This window comes from Trachymyrmex septentrionalis, unplaced genomic scaffold (genome assembly GCF_001594115.1).
Source record: "Trachymyrmex septentrionalis isolate Tsep2-gDNA-1 unplaced genomic scaffold, Tsep1.0 scaffold128, whole genome shotgun sequence".
Classification (NCBI taxonomy): domain Eukaryota; kingdom Metazoa; phylum Arthropoda; class Insecta; order Hymenoptera; family Formicidae; genus Trachymyrmex; species Trachymyrmex septentrionalis.
Window position 1 is genome coordinate 1,258,698 of NW_017304417.1, and position 23,163 is coordinate 1,281,860.

General features: G+C 38.3%; 1 protein-coding gene and 1 long non-coding RNA gene across 3 annotated transcripts in view; one reads left to right on the top strand and one right to left on the bottom strand.

Moving 5' to 3' along the window:
• The window catches only part of LOC108756560 (neurotrimin-like), a 73,717-nt gene that overhangs the window by 10,964 nt on the left and 39,590 nt on the right, over positions 1 to 23,163 (bottom strand). The gene's annotated exons all lie outside the window — the stretch shown is intronic.
• LOC108756565 lies at positions 17,014 to 21,277 on the top strand. The gene is made up of 4 exons (XR_001939843.1): positions 17,014 to 17,150; positions 18,379 to 18,541; positions 18,967 to 19,477; positions 20,121 to 21,277. It is a non-coding gene; the product is annotated as an uncharacterized LOC108756565 (long non-coding RNA).

Consider the following 23,163-nt stretch of genomic DNA (forward strand, 5'->3'; position numbering starts at 1 on the left):
TTGGATTTGAAACCGAAACTGAAATGTTAATATGTCAAATAAAAACAAATAAGTAATAGATATATACCTATAATTCTGATATAAATAACGTGAAAAAATCTTATTCAAAGAGTGGTAGCAAAAAGGTAGTTCTTTTCGTCCGTTTTTTTTTTGGATCCTGTGTCAATTTTTGGGCTAAACTGTGTCAAATGATACCCTACAATGAGATATTAATTACAAAGAAGTTTCAGGTTGAGGTGACAATTGTTATCATAGCTGGAAGGCTCACATCTATGCAAAAATTCATTTTCTTTTACATTCTCAGCTCTGATAATAATTGTCACCTCATCTCCAAACTTCTCTGTAAATAATGTCTCAATATAAGGTAAAATTTGGAACACGAGAGTTTAGTTCCAAAAAACGAGCGATTTTTGCGTTCGCTCTTTAATCTTTTTATTACAAAAATTTTGATGCAACGACTTTATCCTCATTTGAATGTCTCAGAAACACGTTTATCTAAGCACAGCGTAAGGAGCATCTGAGCAGCCGCGTATATGTACAGCAGGACTTTTATCGAGTTCAAAAGAGCCTGATTTAGACTCAGCTCACGCGCTTTAGAACTAGTGCGCTCTAAGCTGTTCCGAAACCGTCTTTCGTCGGATCTTCTCGAGAACTACCGGCTATTTTGAAGAATATACTATTACGCTACGTTCGAAAGTAATGATATTCCGAGAAGTTTGATCGGAAATGACGGGCGCAATAATAAAAAGAGTATAAAACGTTATTCCAGCAGACAATTTTCTACTGATGTACCATAAAGCTAATAATGTTGTAATTACAACAAATGAATCGTCTAACGATTTCCGTGATGAATCTTTGTCTTTGACAGCGCAATGAACCTGATTCGCAGTACAGTAGCGATCTTGTAGTCTCGTCACGCAGAAGCTCAAGCCTTAGTGCACGTACATACATTACTGCCTACCAATTCTTTCCCTTGTTTGGAAAGCGATGTTTCTAAGAATCACGCGGTTAATCGCGTATTGAAAATGCAGACACACAGATCTCAAAATTCTCTTCGTGTTATTATTATACTAATTACATTATCACAGGATTTTTCTCGTACTGTAATTGTTTCTCTTTTAGACTTTTTTAAATTATTTAAGTTATTGATCGTTACGGTTCTTTCAAGTTGGAATTCATTACTTAATAAATTGAGATAAAAACGTAAAGATGAAATCATATGTATAACGTACAAGTTATATCAAACAATGACCGCAATTATGGTATAATATCACCAACTTTAAATTCGATCTTTTTCTGAAGTCATCTTATGATAATTTATTGGTTTCATTCGATACCGTCTCTGCTCTACAAGATATATAGATAATTCCCATCATTGATAGAAGTAATATTAGTCCTATTTGTTCCTTCGTCTTATCGAGGGTCTTCTCGAGAAAACTTGACGCTGTATATCGTAGGCAGTTTAAAAGGCCGTTAAATAGTGAGTCAGCTCATAGAGAAAGAAAGATGACCATGTTAAATCGCGCGTGACCGGGATCGTTTCGGGTATCAAGAACACGAGATGTTGCTGTGAATAACATTAATCTTCTTCTGGGCTGGGCGTGAACAAGCAAGATCGGCCATAATGCATTTGCAAGAAAATATACTATCGAAGCATTTACATAATTCTTTTACTTCAATTATTCTGTCGTTCGACTTTTTCCAGTTAGCTTGAAACAGCAATCTTTTCTCATAAAAATATTACAGCCTCGTTCCACAAAATATTAAATTAAAAACGTTGTCTCTCTCTCTCTATTTTTCATTATTTATAATTACTCCCGTCATTAAAAGCCTACACTTTCTCAAACATCAATTAGTACGTTATATGTTTTTCAAGTAAAATACACTGCAGCAAATAATGCAACGTATAATCCGTTGAATGCATTCGCTTCAAGTAGAGGAATGTATCGCCGCCGACGCGCCGTAATGGTGTTATCTCCTTCATTACCGTCGGTACAAATAAAAGAATATGTCGCAAGAAAAGGATACTTCACATTTCTCCGCCCACCGTATCGGATTGCATGACACAACGAAATAATGTCCACCGAAACTCAATCTAAAGTATTATATCGATCCATATATGTATAAATGCGATGACCTAATAAAAAAGAATATGGTTGCATTCTTGCTAAAAATCGCCAGCGATCGCGAATATACTCAAAATGTGGACTCAAATAACCTAAAAAAGGTGATTTTTTTTTCGCCCTCAATTTTTGGACTGAACTGTGTGCCAAATGATACCCTACAATGAGACGTTACCTAACAAAGAAGTTTTAGGTTGAGATAACAATTGTTATCACAACTGGAAAAGAGAAAAGGGAGTCACATATTACGTCTACGCGAAAACCAGATTTTTTTATTCAAACCAAATGTCACATGTGATTCTTTGGCCAATATAACGAGGTACACCCATTATATTCAAACCTGATGTATGCAATGTATCTAAGACTATTCCTAAAAAACAAAATGAAGAGAGATAAGACTTAATAAATTCTTCCATTGAGAATTGATTTATAAAATCACCAGGATAAGTGATGTTGAATTGATCTTCATCGACTAGATCGACTTTCTTAAATATCAGTTTCGCAAACCTATGATAATAAACATTCATTCCCCCTCCCAGCTCTGAATAACAATTAACACCTCAACTTGAAACTTCTCTGTGATTAATGTCCCATTATAAGGTACCATTTGACATACTGTTCAGTTCCAAGATGAAACTTCCCAAAAGATGACTTGATTCCCAAAAGGGCGATTTTTTGGATCACTCTTTTATTGTAAAAAAAGAGACACCACAGTTGCGCTTAAAACTTTAGCGACGTTTGTCCAGATGTCATTTGTTAATGACTGTTTCATTGCGAAGTAACGAGGTCAAGTTGAATTATTCTTAGCATGTATTAAATACACGATAAATTTTACTCGACACATCTCCCACACATTATAAATTAACTGTCTTATTTCGCTCGCAAATTACTCAAGAGCGCAATTAACGCGATTTTCGCGGTAAATGTGTGTTAACTACCTCGCAATCAGCAATCGTCAAGGCTCTATCGATTATCAAATTGTTACGTCTAGCCGTCCGTATGACAATCACTGGAAGCCAAAGAAAAAAAAAAATCACGTAAAATAAAAGCTCTCAGATTCCGCGATCCGACGTTACGTGCAAGCGCGAACGCGCATCGTAAAATCCGTTAAATGATAAGGCTAACATCGATTTAAATAGACGACAAGATAAGAACGGTGAGAAAATACACTCATCCTAATGCGCCCGTGCGCGTAGCAGGCCCGACCTTAAAGCATGATAATTGCGTTTACCGGTGATAAGCTAAACGTTTAACGCTCTACCGACCGCGAAATACACCTTCGTACCAACCGCGTTCAATTTATCGCGTAACTTGGCACACCTGATCCAATCGCGAGTACCCTTCTCCTTCAGCTGGTCCTTATTTGTCGCGGGGTCGTTCGATCGCGTCACGTGGCCACTGTCACGCTACTATTAGATGATGTCATCCTTCAAGCCGACGTTCCTCCACTTAGACATCCTTAATTACCGCGCAGTCGTCATTACCGTCACAATTAGTGGGATGAGATGGACACAGAACGGCCGTTTACGTCTGTAATAATTTACCCCCCTTCCTGCTTTCACCTTTCGCGACATTTCTGCTTTGCCCATTCGCGTTGCTCATTCGCTAATTGTTCCCGCCCCTTCAGGGAAATAGGTACGTATTTATCCCGCAATCACGATAGATTGATGGTAGTCACTCTTTCTACAGCTGGTGCGCAATCACCTGTATGCATGAAAATCGTCCGACCGTTATTAATCACAAACGGATGCCGGTCTAGATTAGATCATTACACAGAGATATATCCGATTCGAGTAATTACGCTCGCGCGAGCTGTAATCAGGTTCGCGCTAAGAGATCGCGATGGATTCTAATGGGCCATAAATACGTTTCCTCTCGATACAGAGAGAAGGATTCGATGCAAATCGAACCGCACCAGGGCACAATGTAAGACCCACCGTTAGTCACGGTTGACCTACTTGCCGGCGGTCCTCGGTAAATCACATGGCGAGGAATCGAGGATACTCGACGGAGGAGGGATTCCCGTAAATCCCTGATGAAAACGCCATGTCGTGACTCGTCCAGATAACGACTCGGTCCTTGACACTGCACAGATCGATGCACCGTTGTGCATTGTGCTGACCGTCGCTGTGTCGTGGACCGCATTAATTGATCAGTCAGCCGTCGGCTGATTCAGAGATGCGGGATCGTAGATTGCAGCCACTGGAGGATCAAGAAAGACGTCCATCGCATATATCCAAGATTATATACGTTTTTTTATACAGATCGGTTTCTGTAAAAATTGTATAATATTTTGGTAAAGACAAACTAGATAAATTAGATGCGTTAGATCTAATCCTATTGGGATAGAAAAATGATTCTTTCGAAACTTTATACCTATCGAGTACCTACAAAAATCGATCGTGACAACTGTATCAAGCACTTCCGCGTGGAGCGTTGTAAGACTTCATCGCAAGGGAAAAAAAAGGACATCGGCGACGAGTTCTTGAAATTTATATACAGTACTTGGCCGCGCGATGCAATCATTTCTGCGAAGACTTCGTTGGACCAGTTTGTCGAGTTTCACATATGGAAAAACGGCCTTACTGAAAAGTCAACCGGCATGCATTCCGCTCTCTCGGGGCGATGAAGAGCGGCGATCGTAAACAATTTTATTGACCTTTATGTCGCATCTAGGTGCATCTAGGCACCTTTCATCCATGGCGATCGATATTACGTTGTTGTAGATTGAGCGAGAAAAAGATAATCCGTTTAGAAAAAACGCGGGTATTGTTAGAGGTCCGATGCACAAACCTCAACACTAAAGTTGTCTTATGTCGGGTTGCGTATTTATACTTTCAATTTACTAGTCAGTCCACTTTACGTGACACACGGCCAAGCGACACTCGAGCCAAGGAAAATGGCATCGCGTGATTCGATCGATTTATGATATCGCGTACTAACATTGACCTTTCCCGCGCGACGGATCTGTGGCCTTCGTTTCGAGAACACCTTCGTCCCACAGATTATCGAAGGCAACGATGGACCCCGTCCATATCCTGAGGGGGGTTCCTTCATATCGCGACTCGAGATCTCACTGAGGATACTCATTACACAGATAGTCGTTATGTATTATCGAGTGCCGTTAGGCGAGGGGATCTCGCAATAAGAAATAGTCCATTGCAGTTTGAAAAGTCCCTTTCTCCTCCTAATTCTTCCCTCGCTCGCTACATACAAATCTGAAAGCGAACAATTCAAGATAAAACATCTGTCGATTGATCTATGTGCAAGTTTTTAGATAACTGAACTGGGGTAATTAGATTGAATCTTCGATTTAGTTCCCATATTGATCGCTGCTTTAATTTATATTATTGGCACTCGGTTCGACGGATGGTACTTGGTTTTTGCATTCCTGTGTAAGAGAAGATTCTCTCCCGATGGGAGGTTCACGTGGCGTTCCGCAGATCCGTTATAAATCACCCTCGGCGGCGTAGTCGAACGCATAATTTACTCGCCGCCTAGTACAACCGAACGCGCTCTTCCGGTTACGCAACCGGTTGCGCTTACGCGAGGCTCCATTGTTGTCGTTCGCATTTACATGCCGAGGATGCACCCACCCGTTTTCAGCCTCATTCACCGGGGCGCCGCAGATGCATTCAAGGATTTTATTGTTTCCTAATACGTATTCGCCGTTCAGAACTCGCCTCTGTCTTCAATGGAGATCGTTGTCCCGCTCGATACAAAGTATCGTTCAGAATCCCTCCGAATCGAAAGAGTTTCTGAACGAGAACTTATATTGCGCCTTTCATCGAAGAATATAAATCACGCCGGATATATCACATGTAAAAAAAGAAAAACGTTAACGAGCTTCATCAAATATTAATACAGTAAAGTGAAAGAGACGACTGAAGGTATAATTAATTAATTATACAACAATTTTTGTTTCCAAGGGTTGGCTCTCATCAATCGTATTATTGTTATACTTAAAAGTGTAACTTTTGTATATTGTTCAATGAGGATGCATCGATTATAATGGCAAATGTGTTCTTGTATTAATAAAAAATTAATGAAATCTCGAATTAATGTTCGTGCAATTTGTTTATTATTCGTTTGTGGTTCTTCAATATCCCAGGCGTTAATTCGTATTAATATATTATACGAGTACGTCGGAACGCTCTCGTTCTTGGTTTCGGTAGCTAACACGTTTGTGGGACCGCGGGATAATTACGTCATTATTATAAACGAGGGTCAAGACGCGGGATCACTCTCGCGTGGGCAAAAAAGGCGAAATGCTGACGCCACCGAGAAGTTTCTTGGAGCTAAGTTAACCGTTGCTACCGGGCTTTGGTAAACTCGTCTCTTCCTCTCCCTCGTTGAGAAGCAGCTCTTGCAACAGAATAATAATGCGATGGAAGGTGAAAGGCGGAGGAGTACTTCAATCCTGGAGCCTAACCGACTCCATGAGGAATTTGACAATCTCTTCTCTTTTTTCTTTTACTCTATGAGAAATGATGATACAGCGATGATGAAGTGGACTTGGAACGGATGGTAAATGTTTGCTCGCCTTTTAATGCCAAAGTTTTCGAACCGAAGTTTTTCGACTGAGGAATGAGCCAGGCGTCGTACTGGATGTTGACGTGATCGAGTGTTTTTTTTCTTTGCTAAATGGCACTTGGTAAAAAAAAAAAATTCAAACGGAAGAAGGAAGGCGGTGGCGGCGGCAAACTTTGAGTGAATCAAACGCACACATTAAACAATATTATCGCGTATGAAGTAATGGAGATAATTTCTATCAGTTTACCGAGAACGTTGAATGAAATGAGAGAAGGAATAAGAAAGTACGGTATCGCAATTCCCTCCGAGGGAAAAAGTCTCGTGGAATCTTTTGAGCTCGACGCTCATATACGAAAATGAGCTGTTTCCTGCCTCTGAATCTTTGGCACGCTTACGACTGTTTAGCGGGACATCAAGCTGAGTGGACAAATTGAAGTGACTCGTTGACGGAATTATTTAAATGAAAGCGTGACTCGCGCAAGATGTGCGTCTCGCATAATCATTAGCGACTCTGCTTACGCGTCTAGTACTGTTTCTCGAAATGTCTGTTTGCGTTAATAAGTGTTAGTAAGTCGACAAATTGCAGAATTAACATCTAAAATGATGAATAATACTGCACTAGTTAGAATAATTTTTTACATAATAATAAAAAATGAAGAAACGAGCTACCCAGTGAACGAGAATGGATTAAAATGGATTGAAATTTTTTTCTATCTGAATGCGCGTATTTTAAATGGCTTTTTTTTGGATTTGATTGGATTCAATTGGATTCAATTAGATTCAATTGGATGCAATTGGGTTGAAAAACTGCACTTCCTATTTCAAATTTTGAATTGAACAGTATTCACAATTGCACAGAAAAAGCTAATATTATTTTTAGATTGAAAGGCATAGAGAGATATGCAATTCCTGTAAATGAATAAAAATGCATTCAAGATTGAAAAGCATTCATTTTAACATTCGTGAATCAATATTTCTGAAAATCTGAATCCATATTCATTTCAATTCATTCTCGTTTGCTGGGTAATGAGAGTGAAGTGCTGTAAGCATGTTATGCAATTTTTTATGTGTAAATCTTCGATTTATTTGGACGTTTCGACTCACGTTTGAGTCATCCTCAGCAATAACTGCATACAATTATATCGATTCGCGTCCGATAAAAAACTACTTACAACTTTCATTAAAAAAAATATAAAATTTTGTTGGATATACATAGATCTGAAAATAATTTTGGACCATCAAAATAATTATGTCAGAAAAATATGAGAAACACTGCAAATCATTTCAATATTCTAGCAACCAATTTTCAACAAAATGATTTTGATAGGAAAGATTATTTTCAGATCTAAATTTTAGATCTTTCAGCGAAATATTCTCTCTTTCCGTGAATAAATCTATTTGAATCGCGATTGTAATCTGGACTCTTTCAACGTCTTCGAAGGTATCATCACCACTGACACGTCGTCTTATATTGAAAAAGATAATATCATATATATTCTAACAACCCATTAATCGCCTGTCAATTTATAGCACTCAAGCAGCATACAAACTTGTAGACGTGGCGCTTGTCAGAAGTTTTCATCACGAGTCGTTCGGTTTGCGTCCAGGGGTTCAGGCTGATGTCGCGCTCGTACATTCTACTAATAGGAAAATCAAGTACCACGCGGCGGGAATGAAGCTTGGCAGAAGTGCGACTTTACGGGAGACAGAGGAAGTACTCGCGTAATACGTCGGCTATATCGGGATGGACGGTCGACTGTATGTTGTTCTGGCGGTTAATTTCGCTGTTCCTAGTTGCATGCCGCACCGAGGTCATCGGCCCGGGCAAGTAACGAAGCAACAGGCCCGACTGATTTACATGGTGGCTTAATGACTTGCACTAAATTTAGTCGCGGCCAACGATCAGCCGCCACTCATTGTTCTAATTATCCGCTAACTCGGCTTATAAACGCGCAGGGATAAGCGCGATCGCTATCAGCGATAAAGCCGTTGCGCCTAATTGCTCTACATGCAATCAGAATACTGGGTAATGCAGCACGTTAATGCAGCATCTACATTAATCACTTAAGGGCAAGTGTTACAAATTTGGAACTCACTTGAAAATTAAATTTCAATTTGGAATTCAGTTTAAAATTAAATTTCAATTAAATTCAAGAGCTATGCAAATTAGTTAGGAAAGAGCGGCCTAAATCGAATCGTGTTTCATATAAATGTTTAATTTAAATGAATACGGTTAAGCAGATTTGCGTGCTATTTATAATGTAAAGTCCTTATAAAACACCGAACGTGTGACAGCAGTTTGACAGTTCTTTGTCATAACATTCATAGAATAGACGTAAATATGTATTTTCAGTCATCGTGCGAAAATTTTCTAAAAAAAAAAAAATCCTAAGTAAATCATTATTTAAAGGTGGATCATTTATAAAAAGGTAATTGATTTTTAAAATAATTAAAGAGTGCAGAATTAAAAAATATCGAGCGCTTTGTGATCACTTTTGCGGTTTGTAAAATTTGTTCGAAAGTTCGAAAGGACCCGTGTCAAATCATACCTCTTTTTGGGTGTTTAAATCGAATCTGCAGTAGATAACTAATAGGCTTGTATACTGGTGATTGGTCGATCAAATCTGAAGTCCAAGAAATTAAATCAGTAAAATATCATGAGTCATTAGAAGACTCAAATTAATTAAATTTTATTGGTTATAATTCTAATAAAAAATATATAAACTATCAGTAATTTCTGTTTCTGAACAAAACTTTTATCTTTGACTGTCAAATTGCTCGTTTTTACTCAATACTAACAAAAATACATTACAATATTTTAAAATTCTATCTAAAAGTCCATAAAAATAGGAGTGTTCGAATCGAATCAATAGTTCCAAATCGGACCGGAAAGAAGTGTTTTTACATTTTTCATTATAGTTTAACACAGAAAAAAAAGAGAAAGACGTCAAAATGGTCTGCAAATGAAAGCAAAAATGAAGAGAATTAAATGATCTTTCCAACGGCACCTTCGGTTTTACGATCTTTATTTACACCTTATAGAGGCAAAAACTGCAATTCGATCGAAAACTGCACTCCTCTCCTCTCCCCTATATTCTAAGAATTGATAATGGAAATATACATAGCATTGTTAATATTAAAATATAGTACTTCTATCCATCAAAAAAACTCAATATACATATATCGATAATGTAAATATTGACATATTCTTCACTTATTAACTATTTTTTAGTAAAAGCAGTAAAAATTTATTTTTTAATTTATTTTTTAATGCATTACATTCTTAGACGTAAAATAGTTAAGAACGTTCGATACATTTTGACGATTTCATCACAACATATTTTATACAAATCTTTTTCATTTACTCAATATTGTATTATATAATACTTAACTGCAGTGTTATATCGCAATCATTTGTTAACAAAGAAGATAGACAACTTCTTTGTGATGTCTGTGTTTTTCTCACTTCCCGACTAGATGGAAGATTGATAACATTTTATATTTTCAAAGATAAAAAAGATATTCTTTGTTAGTATATTAATTATGTATTTACTGAAGATGACTAAAACCGATAGCCGAGACGTTCAAATTAACAGCTTTTAATACACATTGTACTATTAATAATTATATAAGTATAAATTGCGCAATTCTTACCGCGCTGATTCCAAAGTAGCCTCCTTAAATCTTTATATCTTTACAATTATTAGGAGTCCTATTTTATATATATTCTTTATTCTAAACTGTCATTATTTTTTAATGACAAGACAATGTCATTCTTAGAAGATTAAAGAAATGCTTTAATTTTAAAATATTGCAACTCTATTACAAAAATGTGACGCACACCAAGGAAAAAAAGGTATCGTAATTTTAATTCATAATTTCACAGATGTGACAAACAAAAAATGCAGAAAGTGATTAATTGAAAGAAAGGAATGAATGGTACACGGATTGGAATTTCTGTGAACAGGGGGTTACAAATTATTGCCTCCAAATGAATGAAAAATACATTCATGAATAAACAATAAGCCGGGTAATATCGTCATATTAATTGATCCGCGTATACGAATAGGGGAAAAAGACGTTAGAGCCGCAATGTACACACGAGTCACGAAATGATTGCGAGAACGACAGTCGAAAATGTGGGACGATACGAACAACAGGGCCCTTTCATCGTCGCTTTTCTCGTTTCTACGTGCGGCTGCGTTTTGCCCGCGTGCCAACAATCTCCCTTCCCTTCCCTGCTTCTCCCCCCCCTCACACTGTTTGTGCGTACTGTGTTGTACAAGGACGGAAACTGCCTGCGTTTTTAACACCCGCTCCATGAGAGACCCGCGACTCAGCCGAGGGTCTATTATTAGGAACGATAGAATTCGTAACAAAGGAACAGGGAGACAACCCTCGCACGCCAGACGCGTACCATGTCGTTCCGCTCGAAGGGACTCCGCCAACGCAAAATTTTGGCAGCTGCTTAAGAGGATCGATATTCACCACCATCCCTTGGAATGACAGTATGAACAGAATGAATTAATTTTCTTTTTTCATCGACATTTTAAGGTAAACAATTTTAGTAGGAATTTCCTTTTTTTTTTTCTTTTCTAATTAATTATTTCCCGATAATTTCCAGAACAGTAAAACTGTGAAACGCCTTCTATACAAGTTAACTTCTACGGTCATGAATTAAGCGAATTACTTATTTTGTTGAATTGAAAACATTGTATTTTATTCCTTAACGTTTCGAACGAACTAATTAAAAAATGTTTCAGGAATATGTGTCACTATTAAAACTGGCGGAATGAATAAAAATAACTCGGGTCATAGCTCGTGTGAACTGACGATTAGCGTGAATGACGTAACGCGCCTCGATGAGATCGTTAATTAGCTTTGTCAAGTTGTGGGATATCTACATAATTGCGGGCATCTCGAAGAGATGCAGAGCTCGAACTTTTTGCACACTTAAAAACGAGTAGGCTCGCGAATGCCAGTGCTGCATAAATTATGCGTGCACTTAGACCTCCGGCGATAATGTAAATGAGATCGGCGTTCGCCTCGCCAATGTCGGAATTCAGTAGCGTTTAATAGTTCCACGTATTATCGCGTATTATCGCGAAGTGCATCCGCGAGCAAGAGAACGCGGCTGGAGAGTCCCCGACGAGAGTCTCCGCTGGCGAGGAAGAAGCGGCTCCAATATTTTCTTCGTGCATTACTCATTTTTATTGGACGCGCGATTAAACGAGACCCGGGCCGGCGCTCGTTTTCTTCGCATTACGATGAAACCTTATCATCGGAGCTTATTAACTTGAGCCGACGATGCAGTCCCGATGCTTCTCGTGCTCTAAATACCAACATTTGCCGCATACGTGATTCAGAATCCTTCATTTCAGAGAAATCTTCATAAAAATATCATTGTATATAAGTTATTTTTTACATAAATACATATATTCGTATATGGAAAAGAGCCTTATTTTGTAGTTCCGTTAAGCGATGATAGGTTAAGATAAAAGAGTAAGGATTTAGAAGGATGCTTTTTCGAGATAATCGATCGATACTTCGGGCGATCAGTGCTGCCAAATCTGCCGATCTTCTCGACGTGACCACATGCCGGGCCAATCGGTAACGCAGTAAATTTACGCGGCAATAACCACCACGTGCAGCGTGAATTATACGGTCTTGCAACGTTTGATTGCGAACGAAAATAAACCGTCCCTTTCCAGGAATTTGGCTTACGTTTGTTCATCGACTCTACAACGTGGTGGGGAAGGAGAATTAGGTGCGGGTTTAACGCATCGCTCGGTCTCCATCGATCCGTTGGCGCAACCGGTGGGTTCGCAACTTTGCGGAAACGAGGAAGAAGAACGAGATGACTGCTCGCAACATTCGTAGTAGCAACTAGCAGCAACAGTTAAACGGAACCCCTCCGGCTTGCACGCTAATACGCGCGCACACCCACGATGGAGTTTAACGAGCAGAAAAATGGTGCCCTCGTTGAAATGAGGAACGCTAACCCCCCCGTAAAGGTAGGGACGTAGAGCACTCGGCAGGTGCCGAGAACGACAACGAGAGGCACTGCCCGTTTCATAAAGATCGCCCTTATCCAGCTGCGGCCTAATTCGTGACCGCTGTGTACTTTAGAGTGACGAGCGAGCGAATGGCTCCGCTCTATTAATACGTGAGAGACATTAAGTCGAGAGACTAGCAGCACGCGAGCTCTAATTTCTATCGAAGCCAGACCCGTTATCGCCGCCAGCCTCTCCTGCGATAAGTATTATCGTTACCGCCTCTCATCGACGATTGATCACGCTTCTCGTTGCGAAGATTCAATGGCAACGGATCAACGCGGGTGTCCGCTCGCCATCGAACCACGATAGATGAAGATCCGGTTTAACATCTTCGCCCTCATGATTGTAGGAAGAAATTAAATTCGTGGATTTTCACGCAACGCTTTTTTTTTTAGGTTTTTTTTAGGCAATCTTTCAGATAGAGTCTGACCGAAATTTCGGTTTCAGTTTCGCTCGGTCAGTTTCGGTGAAAAAAATCAGGGTTTCGGCCGAAATCAAGAGAAAATTGCGGCGAATAAATCGAAATTGTATACAAGTCGCAACGTGCCGATGAGCGTTTAAAAAAAAAACCGATTGTTCGATTGTAATTATAAACTCGTTGATTAAGTGTAAGATAATTTGAGTACAAACTTTGATGTGATTCTAATAATAAATGTGATTTGATTTCTTTAAAAGTTGAGGATGCAGGATTATTATATTACTATAATTAGATATTTTAATAAAATCTTATTTTTTAAAGAGTATATAAATTTTTTATGATTTCTGAAAATCATACAGTCTTTGTAAAATTAATCCAAAAATATCGATTTCGACTCCGCTTCTCTCCCTCTCTTTCTCTATCTTTTTTTAGGTAAATTTTTATCTGAGTTTCGATTTTCATTTCGTTTTCGGTTAGAATTGAATGACAACCGATATTCATCTTCGGCTGGAGGTCAAAATGTCTTTGGTTTCGGTCGACTCTACTTTCGAGTATTAATGTAACAAAATTTGTTTACGCCCGGAAGATTTGGTTTCCAACAAGGAAAGCTTAATCTAATCTTTTTATTCAGGAAAATTCTTTCAAATGTAATTTCATAACTTTAAGATGGACAGCTTTCTCTCGTATTACATCCATTATTTCCAAATTTGATTTTGCGCTCGTATATTTTTTTGTATGATTGTCGTTACTGAATTAACTTAATTAAGATATACGAAATGATTCCTATTTATAGAGCTTAAAATTCGTCTCCTACTCCGTGGAGTTTTCATTAAAGTCGGAGTAGAACCGCCAATATGTGCTAATTGTACTTTTAAGTAATTGCACTGTAAGTACAATTAATCGCGTCAATGTCTTCGTGTTTATTACATCTCACCTCGGCGACGCGACAACGAAAGCGGCTTTAATTCACTGTTGACATCATTTTCCCTGACCCAGAAACTGCTAAAATATTCAATGTACCGCCGACGCGCCGACCTTCTACGCACAGACGTCACCATTTTCCGAGTATCTTGTAATACGCGACCGAAATATTCGATCGTTTCTGCCCCATTGGTCTTTTTTTTTTTCAAGTATATCAAGCGTATATTCTCATATAATGTAAAGAAATATTCACAAATAACCGAAATAATAGTTTCCCTGAAATAGATCGCGAGATCGCGCTTGAATATCGCACTCAATTTCGAACGCAGTGACATTTCTTGGATAAACACGTTCGAGGAATATTTCATAATATTTAAAGGTGTCGCAACACCATTTCTAGTGGTTGCTATTGTGTATTTTCGTAGTTTAAACAGCGATAAATCTGCGGAGATCGCCTATAAAGACTGAAAGTGACGTGCCCAATCGTAACGCCCACTGCATACGCGAGATATACGACTCGCGAAAACAACGTCGGTGTGCAACATCGATGACGCTTGAAGTAACCCGGTCGGATCCGAGCGTTTCCTCACCGTCGGCTTTCAGATTGCCGTGCCAAAGTGCTGAAGTGATGCCGCCGACATCTCTCGCTCTCGGGCAGCCGCTGATGTCGATGACGGTATATCCGAGTACCGCGTCACATATCAACACGTCGCACTCCGTCCCGGCTACTCGGTATTCGAGTCGGGTGATCCATCGTGTCTCCGCGCCTAAAAATTCATCTACGCACGAGCGTGAGCGGCTTCGCGTGAAGAGGATCACGGGGGGGGGGGGGGCAGAGGCGGCGGAAACACAGACGGCGGAATGCCGCGGACGTGGTGGACGCGGTTCAACGCCCTGCGTCGCGATGATCCTTCTCTCATGATCCGGAATGCGCACGAGCTCTCTCTCCTCTCGTGTGTACACCATCCTGGATATAATGCCACTACTGTCGCCGAACTGTCGTCAAGCGTTTACGCGGAAAGGAACCCGGCGGATAGAAAAGCCAAGCGTGCACGAGAGATTTACGACTGCGAGAATCGGCGATGTACCTCGATAACGCGATGCAGACGCGTTCCACGAATGAATCTCATGACAGGATGCGTGCCAGATTTTTCAAGTTTTTAAAGATGCAAATGTGTCGGACGCATAATGATAAGTTAAATATCAATCCTAATCGATATACAATGTCCATCTTACACATCTGCGTTCTACTTAACTTTATACAATACATTCTAATGGTTTTTCATACTTATATGGGCACACTTGTTTGAATAGTTTACACTTGATTTTTGGTGAGTTTTAATTATTCTACGCTATTTAATATTGATTCTACGCAGTAGTTTTTGGTTGGTGCCCTAAATATGAAAGTGAAAAGCAGCATTTTCGGCATATTTTACTTTTTTACTATCGAAAAGGTAAAAATGCTGTTCAAGCGTTTCAAGAAAAAAATTATCCGATGTGTATGGAGAAGATGTATTGACAGAACGCCAGTGCCAAAACTGGTTTGCAAAATTTCGATCCGGCAATTTTGATGTTGAAGATGCACCACGTTCTGGAAGACCAGTTGAAGCTGATGAAGACACAATAAAGGCATTAATTGATGCAAACCGGCGAATAACAACTCGTGAGATCGCTGAGAGATTAAATTTATCGAATTCGACCGTTCATGATCATTTGAAACGCGTCTGATTGAAAATCGTCTTTCATTTTCATAAGAAAAAACGAAATTACTTTCCGAACAACCCAATACTTATTAAAATTCCGGTATGTAACTTAGTTGCGTTTATTTTTTCGTAAGAAGTTCCTTTTATCTTTTTTATCAACTAGAACTTGTCCAAGAGATATGAAACACATTTGACTGTTCAATCGTATTTATGTGAATAATGTCGATTTCTACATCAAGATTCACCCGAACTGTGATTACAGTGAATATGCGAACATTTCCGATAATTAATTTTACTGCGATTTTTTTCGATAAGTTAACGTCTAAAGAGGACTCGATCCGGTAACCGGAACTTGTAATTTATTTGCATTTAAACTGAGTTTTTATTTTATTATATATTTTTTCAATTTTACTTTTCTCCATTTGTAATTAATTCTTTTAACTATGTGACTTTTTTAGAGAAATGTATTTGACTCTTACTTTTATTTATTGTTATTTATTTAATAATCCTAATATAAAGATTGCTCATTAATTAAAATTGTTACTAGCCTGACTATTAAACTGTTGGAGTAAAAATAAAAATAGATCTGATCTTAAATATCTGTCTACTTCTTAAATGCTTTGTTTCAAATACCTATTGGAAACTTGATTTGCTTTAGAAACTACAAAATACGTTATACGATTGCTAAACCGCGCGCAACGCACATTAATGCGCGTAATATTGATGCTTCGAAGCCACCTCGCAAATCGCGACGAATTTTAATGAGCCGTCCAACACGGCTATTATTCACGGAACAATTCGTCAGCCCGTTACATTCGTGAGCGCGACATAATAATTATTTATTATATGTACCTGCCGTGCATCCTGCCGTGCCCTCGTACGTCGCGAAACTATAACGGGCGCCGCGGCGCGAAATAACGAATACTGATGTCGAATTTGAATAATTATCGCCGACGAGTCGGCTATCGCCTCTCCCTTGCTTACATAATAAGCGCCAGCGCATTGAAATATGATGCGTCAATTTGAATACGGTACCTTTGAGACTGTTTCGAGTCTGACGTGTGAAGCAAAATATAAAGAATGACCGTGCTCCGAGCCCGAAGGTGTTCCGCATGCCCAATTTAGAAGTAATTTGCTGTCGAGGCAAGGATGGTAGTCCAATTACGAAGAAAATTCTACAAGAGCTAAATTAAGCGGTAGCAACAAGTCTCAAGATAGTGTTAATTTCAGGTGGTTCTTCAGTATAATCGAGTTACCATACAGAGAAATGTCTAATTTTTTTATGCAATGAAGTTGAAGTACTGAAATTGACGTGTGCAAAATTCTAGGTTAACGATGAAATAAGAGCGAAAAAATGTTGAAAATGTAACTTTTCACGTATATAACTTAGTGACAGGTAAGACTTCCAGACGTTTCTTTGACTAACTGCACATGAATCTTATCGTAGACTTTTCTCAAAAACGAGATTATATAATAGTTTAGAAAATTACGACTTTATTGACACGAAAAAGTAATAGATCAACGGCCATTCTAGAAAGATACTTACGTGTATAAACTTGCATATAAATTTGACCTCGAAAAGTAAACATAATCTCATCCTGTTTTCGTTCAATGAAGATGCAGTTCTTGATTTACTATCTATGTTCCATACTATTTCATTAAAATATACACGTAGTTTTAATATTTTATCTAAATTATGCAGGTATTTGTAATTTTGGGTGAACCCTGATGAGGCATCCCAAATTTTCGGCACTTTACTAAAGAACCACCTTAAATGTGAGCTCTGTTTTTTTTTTCTAGCAAAACAAGCTTAATACAACCTTTTAATAAGCAAAAATTTAAATATTCTACGAATACGAGTTACAAAAATAAGCAAACAATCTGATAATTCTTATTTTAAAAATACGCAATAACAATGAAATGTAAAAAAGCCCATCGGAGCCTACATACATCAGTTGTTCAGATGCACAGAAAATTCTTTATTTTCGTGTGAATGTAACAAAACGAATAAAATAAGCGTTTTGACCCTTCCATTCGGCTCCTTATCAATATAAACTGTAAGCCGAAATTACATAAGTAACGTAAATTCCAGGTTGACGATTCCCGACAATTTAGTTCGTTCTTCTTTATCCAAATGCCAAATTAGCTATGTAATGAATAGCCCAATGATTATCAAAATATTAACTTATACAAACATAATGTAAAACTTACATAAAATAAAACCGAAGTCATATACATTGAGTCACTCAGTAGAATCACATCGCTCATCAGATTGTCAGATTTGCTGTGTAGTCATTAAAAAAAAAAACACGAAAACGAAAAATTAGAGAATTTTTTAAATCATTTGTCTGAATTTCAATTATATCAACTTACATGTAAGCGTTTTCTCGCGACTCGACGTAAAGGTCTTGTGGTGTCGACAGTCAAAGATACAATGAGAGTCAAAATAACAAAGTTGTTAAAATAAAAATAATACGTAATAAGACAAAAGATGCAAGTGTAGCTTCAAACGTCGTGAGTAATTGGAAACCACTTAAAAAAACCGAATGTTAGCGAGAAAACTGAACATCATCCAGGTTTGCGCCGCAAGAAAAAAATTCGATTCACAGAAACTTTTTTTGCAGCTTCTATGAAACATGGTCGAGTTATTAAGCGCTACCGCAAGCGACATCGAGGTGTAAATCCGAGGAAAGGCTGGAAGAGATACACGATGACACAGTGTGGGCAGGTGTTCCGAAACCCTGCAGACCCGAAGAAACAGGCATTCTTCCGCAGGTGTCCCAACGGGTTAGTCGTGTTCTCTATGCTCCTCGCTCTCGCGTTGCGAGGACGGTCCATTAATTCTCGGCGCTTTAATTAATCGCCGTTCGCTGATCATGACGCTTTCACTGCTTCTGGTATTCAACTCACGCGATATATCTCATCGAGCTAAACGAATAAATGGAGAAAATCGAGGGGGGTCAGCTCTATCGCAATATTAATTCATTATCAAGATATTGCGTCTTTTAGAATTTAGATAGAACAAGACAAAAATTATATAGCGTAATTATTATAAAAGAACTTTCTTCTTATCTAAATATTCTAAATGACCAAACCATTTTGTATCAGATAAATTCCCTCTAAGTAGCTATCAATCTTACATGTGTTCAATTTAAACCGGTATTGAATTGTCAATACATATTAAACGACATTGCATATGAATTATGTTTCAGATTATTTTCCTCTTTATCCATAATTATATAAGAAGACGAGCTACAATTCTTCGTGTACAGATTCCGACTCTCGACCTTTCTGCATCTAGTCAAAAATATTGTCCTGGATTGAAAACTGGCACGGAATTTTTCTCATTCACCTCGCAGGCACGCTAATGAAACGCCTTTCGACCTGGGCGACCAGAACAATTCACGAGCAACTTAAGATGCGTGGTCGGTCTTGAAAAGGATGCCGGACATCCCGAGAGAACTGGCGCGACCTAGAACCCGTTGGAATGCCCATATGAACTGACGGTGTCGACAATGCGCGTCTTCGGACAGACCTATTATCGTTTCGATGATATACGACAAAGGAAATATATTGATATAGCGGTGAAAGGAAAGGATGGAATTCCCGCCTTTCAACGGGAAACGCAATGAAACGTTTATTGTCTGAAACTCGTTAAAGCCTCGCCAGCTCGATCAAAGAGTGAAATTGCAGCCGCGGTGCATCAGCGGCAAGAAATAATTGGTGAGAGTACACATAATATTAGGTTAAGTAAAAAGTCATCGCGTTTTTTTCAAAGACATCTATCAGTAAAAACCGCAATTACTTTCTTACCAACAATATAAATATATCTTGATAGAGTAAAGTTTCAGCTTTAAAAATCTCTTTTTTAAATTATACGATACGACAATTTTTAATGGAGTTATGAGCAATTAAAGTCAAAATAATTCTTTTATTTAATCCGCGATAACTCGGTAATCAAAAGTCGTAGGAATATTAAAAAAAAAAAACGATTTTGTAGGGAAAGTATCAAGCTTTCACGATAGGTAATCGAAAATTTTCTCAAATTCGTTTTGGACACGTTACAAATCCACAAAGTGAGAAGAAAATTTTTCGTCTTTTTCAGCTCGTAGTTTTTGGTATGTAAAAATTATCAAACTCATATAAACTTAAAAAATGTGATAAGCTTTTAAAAGTAGAGATTTCAAGCTTTAAAACCCTTTTTTTAAATTTGAATTTCATTCATTATTGACGAAGATATTGTATATACAACTTTGAGCTAAAAAATACGCGATGACTTTTTACTCAACCTAATATAATTCGCGGAGTGGATCGGTCGATATAAGCCACTACTCGTTCTCCTAATGAATTCTCTTGGTCGTCCTAGGGGCAGCTCGGCGCGGTCAGCTCGACGACGATAAAGCAGGGCATAATAAACAGCCCGTAACATGCGGGTAATTAAGTCCAAGAACGCAGTTCAAGCGTGCCCGCGATCCATTCCAAATGACAATAAGCTTTTACTACCATGGCGGCCTCGTTCGCATTTATGCGCTTTATTCCTACTGTCTGCGTGTGAATTGCACGCGGGATCGACATTTTTCATCCCCCTAAAACAAGGCGAACCGTGGCGAGTCACGAGATATGCTTTCGTTCACTTTGCGAACGTGAACCTCCTTCCTTTAATCGAGGGCGCGCTTCTGCCACTCCTAGACAATCTGTTCGCGTAATTAAAATTGTATTGGTGCCGCCTAGATTAACAACTGCAATGGTTTTTTTTTTTTATTACGGTTTAGAGGCAAATGTGCATTTAAGCTCCAAGTTTTCACTTTTTTGATTAGCGAAAGACATTATAAAGCAAAAATTTCGTTCCATTTCACGATCAGCGACTTTTATCGAACAATCTCCAAGCTCGAGAATCTTCGGATTATCGAGAGGAAGCGAGCAATAAAAGACGGGAGAAGAAGGCACGATAAAACGCAACAAGACGCATTGCGTGGATATCTTGTTCCTTTACACAGAAGAATCAACGGGAAGATTCCATTATCTGATTGCATCGTGCGCGGGAGCGTCGATGTGTTTTTTTTTTTTATACAGAATGATGTACTTCAAAGTCTTACCGACAAATTCCACGCTGGGTGCCGAACACATTGCAGGATCGGGAATACACGAGCAAGCGAGCATCCTGCGTCTCTGAAAGATAATTACTTCTTCGTCTCTCCTCCCCGTACACGCTTTGACTGGTAGTAATAATAAATTCCTGACCACGTGGATAAACGAAAGGCCGACTCTGTCAACGCGCGCAGACGATGCGGCTCTGCACTTGAGCCTGTTTAAACGATCTGCGACGCGTGATACACTTGGAACGTGTTGTCACGTCGTGATAATCATCGTATTTATAAAGCAAGCATTAAATCCAGCGCACGGAAATTATTCCACTCCTTCTCAATAATTCAATCAAAAAATAATAATTTCGAACACTCGCTATTCATAGAACGCATAGAGATAAACGTAATTTTGTACTTCTGGCAAAGTAAATTAAAATATACCAAGAAAATTTCAAAACTCTCTTACAATTTTTTTTTAATCAGTACTTAGGTACATGATTTTAATCCTTAAACGCTTCTTTCGGTACATCGGCTTTCTTTTTTCAACGCTTTTTTAACGCTTACAACTTTAATGCTTATAACTTTTTATTAATAAAGATACATACATTTGCTTAGTACCGTGTTATATTTTTAATTAATATCCGGCGTATTTCGATTGAAAAACAATTTTACAATATTTCCATTTTTACAAAAGTTGTAAACAATCGAATTAGGTATGTCCTACCGCAGTGTCTCGTAGTTCGACGTTTAAGAGTTAATTTGAAGAAAAAAAAGTAAAAGAACTTTTTGGCCAAGTCATCGATGTGGCAGCAAGGCACATTTCAACCATACGTTTATGTTATGGTTAAACGCTAGACAATTCCACGAAGGGTGACAGTTTACGAAATACTATATCCTGCTTCGTACCTAACAGCGCCCTAAAGATAACGTGGGAAGGAATAACGCGATGCGACTGGAGATGCTGTATTATGTTATACAGTGAAAGGAATAGTGACTAATGGTACCTGATGGAAGAATAATTCCTGCTACTCTGACAAGTTGCGAAGTGCCTCTACATCTTTTAACGGCCATTTTGACGTTCCGGACCACACAGCTCAAGTATTTCGGGAACGATATCGCTTTTTAAGATTCGTTGTAAATGAGCTCTTAAAATGAAAAATCGCCGATAGTAGTACTTATCTACTGTTATCACATCCTGTCTCCATTCTGTCTTGCACAAAGGTCGTAGATGACATTCGTTCGGATAATATAGCAGTCAATTTGACACTTAATGTCTATTGTCTTGGAGCTATTCTTGAGATTCATCTTATTTTATGTCTTGATGCATTTTACTTTGACAAAATGAGATAACGTTATATTATTATATATGAATTATTAGTACACACGATATTATTAATTTAATTGTCTTCACAAATTATATTCCTCTTTATAATTTCAAAATTAGCTCGTGATCGTTGATCTTCACCAGTTATCTCCATATAAATATAAAATAGTTCATCGCATTCGCGAACGATGATTTGCATACACACAAGAAACTCGAGAAACAAGAATGTGATAACCTCGGGAAATCGAAAGTCGCAATTGAGACGTATTTACTGCATTTATTGTATCGACAAGCACACGTGGCGTTATTAGCCCGGTATGAAAAAAAAAACACGAGGTGCACCTCGTAATGAGTGTTACGAGAGCGAAAGAAAGCCGCACGAAGTAAAAACTTGGAGAAAATATTCGGTGCGAGTGCCTTCGAGGCATCGTTCGACCGTATCCCCCTCGTAATTGCCCGATAGTTTCCGCACGCGGCCGTTAAACCATAGTTTTTAGAACGTTTAGAACTACATCGCACATAATTCATTCACACGCTCGACAGTCTATAATATTCTCTGAGCCGCGCAATAATTATCTATGACAATTTGAATGGAACGAGATTCACCCATTTTGTCTTGGAAAAATTTTGCAAAAATGACTTTGTGAGGAATTCGTGGAACAAAGAATAAATCATGTTCCGCATGCGTCAACATAATCCACATATATTAACGTCTAATTCTTCTTCTTTTTCAAACTGTATGATAATTTGAAAGTTAAGGGGAAGCGACGGCCGAACTTGATCGATGTCGATAAAACAGGTTTTTAATTCCAGATAAAATATTACGTACACATCAAGAAAACGTTACATACGTTAATTAAAACTACGTACATTAAGCAAAATCATTAATAAAACGTTACGTACATTTCTTGCTCTGTTATATCCTATATATCACATAAATGCGAGGTTATACACACTCAAATCGTACTTCTCAAGCCATTTCTCTTGTAAACTTCAAAATC